This window comes from Delphinus delphis, chromosome 4, assembly GCF_949987515.2.
Source record: "Delphinus delphis chromosome 4, mDelDel1.2, whole genome shotgun sequence".
NCBI classification, from domain to species: Eukaryota; Metazoa; Chordata; class Mammalia; order Artiodactyla; family Delphinidae; genus Delphinus; species Delphinus delphis.
In genome coordinates, this window is record NC_082686.1 from 81,585,657 (window position 1) to 81,591,950 (window position 6,294).

General features: G+C 45.1%; 1 pseudogene; it reads right to left on the reverse strand.

Moving 5' to 3' along the window:
- Positions 1-1,540: 1,540 nt before the first annotated feature.
- Positions 1,541-4,923, reverse strand: LOC132424420 (putative uncharacterized protein IGF2BP2-AS1; annotated as a pseudogene).
- Positions 4,924-6,294: the final 1,371 nt, after the last annotated feature.

Below are 6,294 nucleotides of genomic sequence, written 5' to 3' on the forward strand. Positions count from 1 at the left end.
GCATGGGCATTATTGTTCCTGGAACCCCTGTGAATTCAGAATCTCTCTTACAGCTCTTACAATAGTATCTATGAGATTTCTGTAATTGGTCCTATTGCATCACAGCTGAGAGACCTTGGGCAAGTTACTTAAATTCCCTTCTGGTCCACTGACCAGTGTGAGAATTAGATGAGATGACGTGTGTAAAATTGCTTTGTAATGGTGAAGTCTGCACCAGGTTTGTCATTGGCAGTACCTTGGGTGGTGGGTTTTGTTGACCTGTCTTCCTCGCCTTTTTGGACTGAGTTCCCTGGAGGGCAGAGACTGTGGTTGTGGGCCTCTGTCTACATCTCCCCCCTTTGCATTTGCAGCTTGTGCAAAACTGTCCATGAAGGGAATGGAAAATGTCATTCCTGTTCATTCTCATTTCCTTCTCTCCTCTCCCTCCCAAGAATGGAATTTTTGGCTTTATAAACTAAGGAATCTCAGTGGTACCCGCTTCCCATCCGGAAAATACTGGTATGGTAGGCTAGGCTGTCCCCACCAGCACAGGCCTGTGATGAAAATGTGTCTACTTGTCCTCTGTTGACTCTAGGTGCTGCTTGGATTCCTGTGTGTCACCTCCTGCAGTGGCATTCTGCATCATTTGCCCTTTAGCTGGTTAGTTCTCTGCCGTTTCAAAGCTCACTCTCCACCTCCTGTGATCCTGCTGATTCATAGTCTTTCCCTTAGAACTCTTGTTTGTTATAGATGTTTTTACAAGTTCTTAGCCATGGGGTTCTTTTCTTCTAGCCTTTACAAACCATTTTTCTTGGCTCACAGATTAAAGTCTGTCTATCCATCTGTGTCATTGAGTAAAGATTTCTAAGACTTCTCTTGAGTCCTATTCTCACAGTAAACCACTCACAGCACAGAAATTCTTCCTTTAAAGGTTTTTTTGCCTGGACAACTTAGTTCTTATACACATTTCTATGGGAGGAAGAGGCATCTTTACTGTCCTTGAGGGAAGAGAGCAGGCAGGGCTGGAGAACTCTCGACACTAAGGAGGATTGTAGAAAGAGACCATCTGGCCCCAGAGAAATGAAATAACCTGCCACAAATAGCCCAGTCACATATCTGGGTGGTGGCCCCACGCCCAGCAGTCCTGATGCCTAGTCTGACTTTCTGCCCACGACCTCCCAGTAGACTGGGGTCTCAAGCGCTCAGGGAATGAGCTCCCTCTTAGAGCTCCATGGCCATCAAAGGGCTGCAAGGATCTTGGTCAGAGACAGAGGGGCCCTTTTACATTCAGATGACCTGGGCTGACCAAAGTGAATTGAAATGAGAGGCCCGATTACATGAGCTTAAAGGGCAACCACGCCTGCTGTCTGTTCACTTGTGTATAATCATCCCTTGAAAAGAAAAGTGCTGGATGGTGGGATGAACAAATCACAGTGGTGGGGCAGAGTCTGGCTGGGCTGCAGAAATGTAAACAGTGGGTTGTGATAAATGGCTATGAAGAAGACACTAGCTAAGGGCCGCAGGGGCACTGACCTTGCCCGTCTGGGCAGCTGCCCCTCAGTTAAGGTGAAATATTGATCCTGGCACCTGATCTTAACCAGACATGACCTGGAAATGAAGAATGTCCCCTTGTCCGCATTCTGATGATCCACCAGCACTGATGGGGTTGGCTTCCTCATGCACCACCATGGCCCTGAGTAAATACCCTCTCCCTAACCAGATCAGGGAGCTTGAGCAGCCAGGGGCGATATTCTCCCTGCACTTCACCTCTCCACCACCACCCCAAAAGGAACGTGGGAGGTGAACCCCTTATGAGGATGGGTTGGTAACGTAGTATGGTGGCCAACCCAGCAGTCCTGGCATTCAAACTAAGGCAGCCTACTCCCCAGAGAGCTGTGCTCTTTGCTGCTAGAAGAGGCAGAGGAGAGGCCTCTGAGTTTTGTTTCCTGTTAAATATAGAAAGAGGAAAAGGAAGAAAAAGAGGGAGATTCTTACTCAACACAGCGTATTTGTAAGATTGCACTACAGACCAAAGGCACATCAGTTAAATTAAGGTTTCTTGGATAGATGCTGTAGAAAATATTAATAAAAGAATTCAAAACATATATTGGGCAGAGGAATCGTTATTAGAATAAGAAAATACTCTTCTAAGGGCATAACTTTGATGGAGGCATTATTCATGTGGATTAAAAAAATAACAGTTCTAGTACATTCATTTAAAAAAATCAGTGGTGGTATTTAATCATACCTTCCACTGACCTAAAGCACGCTTAATTTTTTTTAATACATTTATTTATTTTGGGCTTCATTGGGTCTTTGTTGCTGCACGCGGGCTTTCTCTCGTTGCGGCGAGCAGGGGCTCCTACTCTTTGTTGCGGTGCGAGGGCTTCTCATTGCAGTGGCTTCTCTTGTTGCGGAGCATGGGCTCTAGGCACGCAGGCTTCAGTAGTTGTGGCGCGCGGGCTCTAGAGTGCAGGCTTAGTAGTTGTGGCGCACGGGCTTAGTTGCTCCATGGCATGTGGGATCTTCCCGGACCAGGGCTCGAACCCGTGTCGCCTGCATTGGCAGACGGATTCTTAACCACTGCGCCACCAGGGAGGTCCCTTAATTTTTTGTGTGTGTGTGGTACGCGGGCCTCTCACTGTTGTGGCCTCTCCCGTTGCGGAGCACAGGCTCCGGACGCGCAGGCCCAGCGGCCATGGCTCACGGGCCCAGCCGCTCCGCAGCATGTGGGATCTTCCCAGACCGGGGCACGAACCCGCGTCCCCTGCATCGGCAGGCGGACTCTCAACCACTGCGCCACCAGGGAAGCCCGTCCCTTAATATTTTTAATGGATCTGTTTGTTACACTCTCAAGAGGTGTGGTGAATACCTGCTGGGAACAGAAGGATATTATAATGGTAGTTGGCAAGATGCTTTAATTTTCATCTGGAGGCACTTAATTTGTTGGTTAAGTGTACCTGGCAGCCCCATGTCAAAGGGAAGCGAGGAATTATCAGTAGACTGCCCCAGTAGTGAGGTGCACACAGCTATAGAATTATACTTGCACCTAAATTCTCAGGGCCACAAGGCTGTCTTCTCTGAGGAAGGGAGTCAGTTAAGAAGAAAACAGCTTCTGAAAAGAAAGTTAATGCTGATGGCTGTGTTTACGTTGTCTCCCAGTTTCTGAGTCTTGGTGAAAGGTTTATCACCTTCGTGGTCCCTGGAAGCGTGCTCTGCTCCTCTCAAACCAAGTGCCCTTGCTGCCCTGCCTTTGTACACCTCATTCCCTTGATTTGAAAGGCCCTCTAAACCCCTCTGCACTCTCTACTTCACCTTTGCTCTCCTGGCTCACTCTGCCTCGTACTGCTCAGACTCAGCTGAGGCATCACCTTCCCTGGAGGCCTTTCCAGGTTCTCCTCCTGTCTGCTCAGCCACTCGGCACCCCCCAGGCACCCTCCAGCGTGGTGCAGGCCTGTCTCACAGCAACACTGCATGCAGGGTGCACTGGCTATCTTCCTGCCAGACTGTGAGCTCCTCATGGTGGGGAACAGGCTTTTCACCTGTCTCTCTGGTGTCCCGCAATACTCAGTGAGGGTTTGTTGAATAAATGAAGTGAATGAAGTTAATCAGATCAGGAATCACCTGCCAGAATACAAAGAAGAGCAGGGAAGCATTCTGTGGAGTTGCCCAGAGTGGGTGAGGTGGGTAGGTTCTTTAGCATATGAAAAACAATCAGCTTCATTCATAGTTAAAATGCAAAAAAAGATAGTATTTTTCACCTATGAATGGGCAGAAATCAAAAATTGGAGAGCTGCGTTTTCATGTGTGGAGAAACAGTGTTGCATTTGTATGTTGACGTTACAAATGCACAGCCTTCTGACTCAGTGATTCCACTTCTAGGAGCTTATCTTCCAAGATATACTCACAGGTGTAAAATTAGGTAGATAGACAAGTTACTTGCTACAACATTTTTGGTTTTTTGGAAATAGCAAAAGGTTAGAAACGTATGTCCATCAATAGGAGACCAGTTAAATAAATCATGGTATATTCATAAAGTTGAATGTTGTACAGCTGTCAAAAAGAATAATACAGCTCTGTGTATGGCTATGACACAATCTCCAAGTGAAAAAAGCATATACAGAGCACTAACATTTTTTTTTGAGGGGGGAAAAAAGAATACACAGTCGACCCTTGAACAGGATGGGTTTGAACTGCATGGGTCCACCTATACATGGATTTTTTTCAATAAATATATTGGAAATTTTGGGGAGATTTAGGACAGCTTAAAAAGAAAAACCTCACAGATGAACCATGTAGCCTAGAAATACCAAAAAGATTAAGAAAAAGTTATGTCATGAATGCATAAAATATATGTAGATATACATATAACATACAAAATATGTGTTTATGTTATTAGTAAGGCTTCTGGTCAACGGTAGGCTATAGTAGTTAAGTTCGGGGGGGAATCAAAAGTTATAAGCAGATTTTCAGCTGCACGGGGGGCGTGGGTAAGTACCCTTAACCCCATGCTGTTCAAGGGTCAACTATATACGTATATGCTTTTGTGCAGAATACTCTGGAATGATTTTTAAAAACTGGTATCAGGACTGGAGTCCTGAAGGATAGATAACAGAGGGCAAATTTTTCTGCTGTGTTTTTTCTGCTTTGGTACCTTTTGAACTTTGTGCAAAGAATATATAGTACTTATTTCTAAAAAGTTAATTTGTTTTAAAGAAGCCAGTTGAGTGATAGATATGTGTCCAATTTTGCTGAGATCTGCAGAATCACTATATAAAATTCACTAGGAAGAGCTCCATGTAGTATAAACACTTTTCATCCTGATGTCTCACCACAGTCCCACCCCGCCTGTCCCCCTTGCCTTTGAAGTCTCTCTTACTCACCTGTTGCCTAGACCATTGGAGTTGGAAAGGACCTTGGACAGTTATCTAGTGGTGTATGCATTTAATCAAGCTAACACTGCTGCTTTTCCAATAAATGTGTCATGTCTTTTTTATATATATATAAATTTATGATTTTATTTATTTATTTTTGGCTGCATTGGGTCTTCGTTGCTGCAGGCGGCTTTCTTTAGTTGCGGTGATTGGGGGCTACTCTTCGTTGCAGTGCGCAGGCTTCTCATTGCGGTGGCTTCTCTTGTTGTGGAGCACCGGCTCTAGGCACGCAGGCTTCAGTAGTTGTGGCTCACGGGCTCTAGAGCGCAGGCTCAGTAGTTGTGGCACATGGGCTTTGTTACTCTGCGGCTTGTGGGATCTTCCCAGACCAGGGCTCAAACCGTGTCCCCTGCATTGGCAGGTGGATTCTTAACCACTGCGCCACCAGGGAAGCCCTGTATCATGTCTTAAGTTTCTCTCACCTGCTGCTAAAGCATGTTACTTTAAAAATATGAATGTAGGCTTTACAGAGTTGTATAGATCAAAGTTGCAATAACAAGTAGAATATCAGTACAATACTAATTAACCAGCATCTGAATTATGGGCCAGAGCTCTGTTTCTATGTAGTGGAAACCTAAGCTTTGATACAGTGGTTTATGACATCAGTGGAATTCCTTGGAGGCAGTTATAGTCTCCTTATTCACAGTCCCATGCCAAGACCTATATACACCTGTAGGAAATGGACAAGCTCCTACTTAGCTGTGCCGTATACTCCATTCATAGTAAATTTCAGGAAATAACATTATACCTTCAAAATCCAGACACCAGAGATTGTACAAGAGTAACCCTGGCACTAGTGAAGATGTAAACATAAGGCTTTCTGCAATAAGGTAGAAAAGGGAAGAAATGGGATAAATTGTGGCTGCAGGGGTGGGTTGTGATATAGAGTCACAAATCCACTTTTTTTGGATTGTAAGCCATTCAATCATAAAATAGTATGGACTCTGTCGGCTAACTTATCTAGTGGGTTGTTAAAAACTGTGACCCAAACAAAATGCAAGATTTGTTGGGATGATTTTTTTTTTTTTTTTAATTCAGTCTCTGTAGCCTAAGGTCCACGGAGAGAGACACCTTTTCTTTCTGCTCCTTACCTTTTCTTTGTGACAGTTTTGTTTTGCTGCCAAAACGGAGTGAATCTTGGGTTTGGAAAGAAGCTTGTCTAACTGGCTGTCATCTTATCTCAAGTGCCTCATGTCTGAGGCATTAAGCAGGGAGGTTAAGTGACTGGCCCAGTATCCACACGACAGCTTTGCCTGAAGTGGAGCCAGCATTCAAACCGTGGTCTCTGGCTCCCTGCTCAGCACATCTCCCACTCTGCTTCTTGTGGTGCTGAAACAGTGGTGGCCTTTGGTAATGATAAAATGTTTTATTAGGGGTGGGG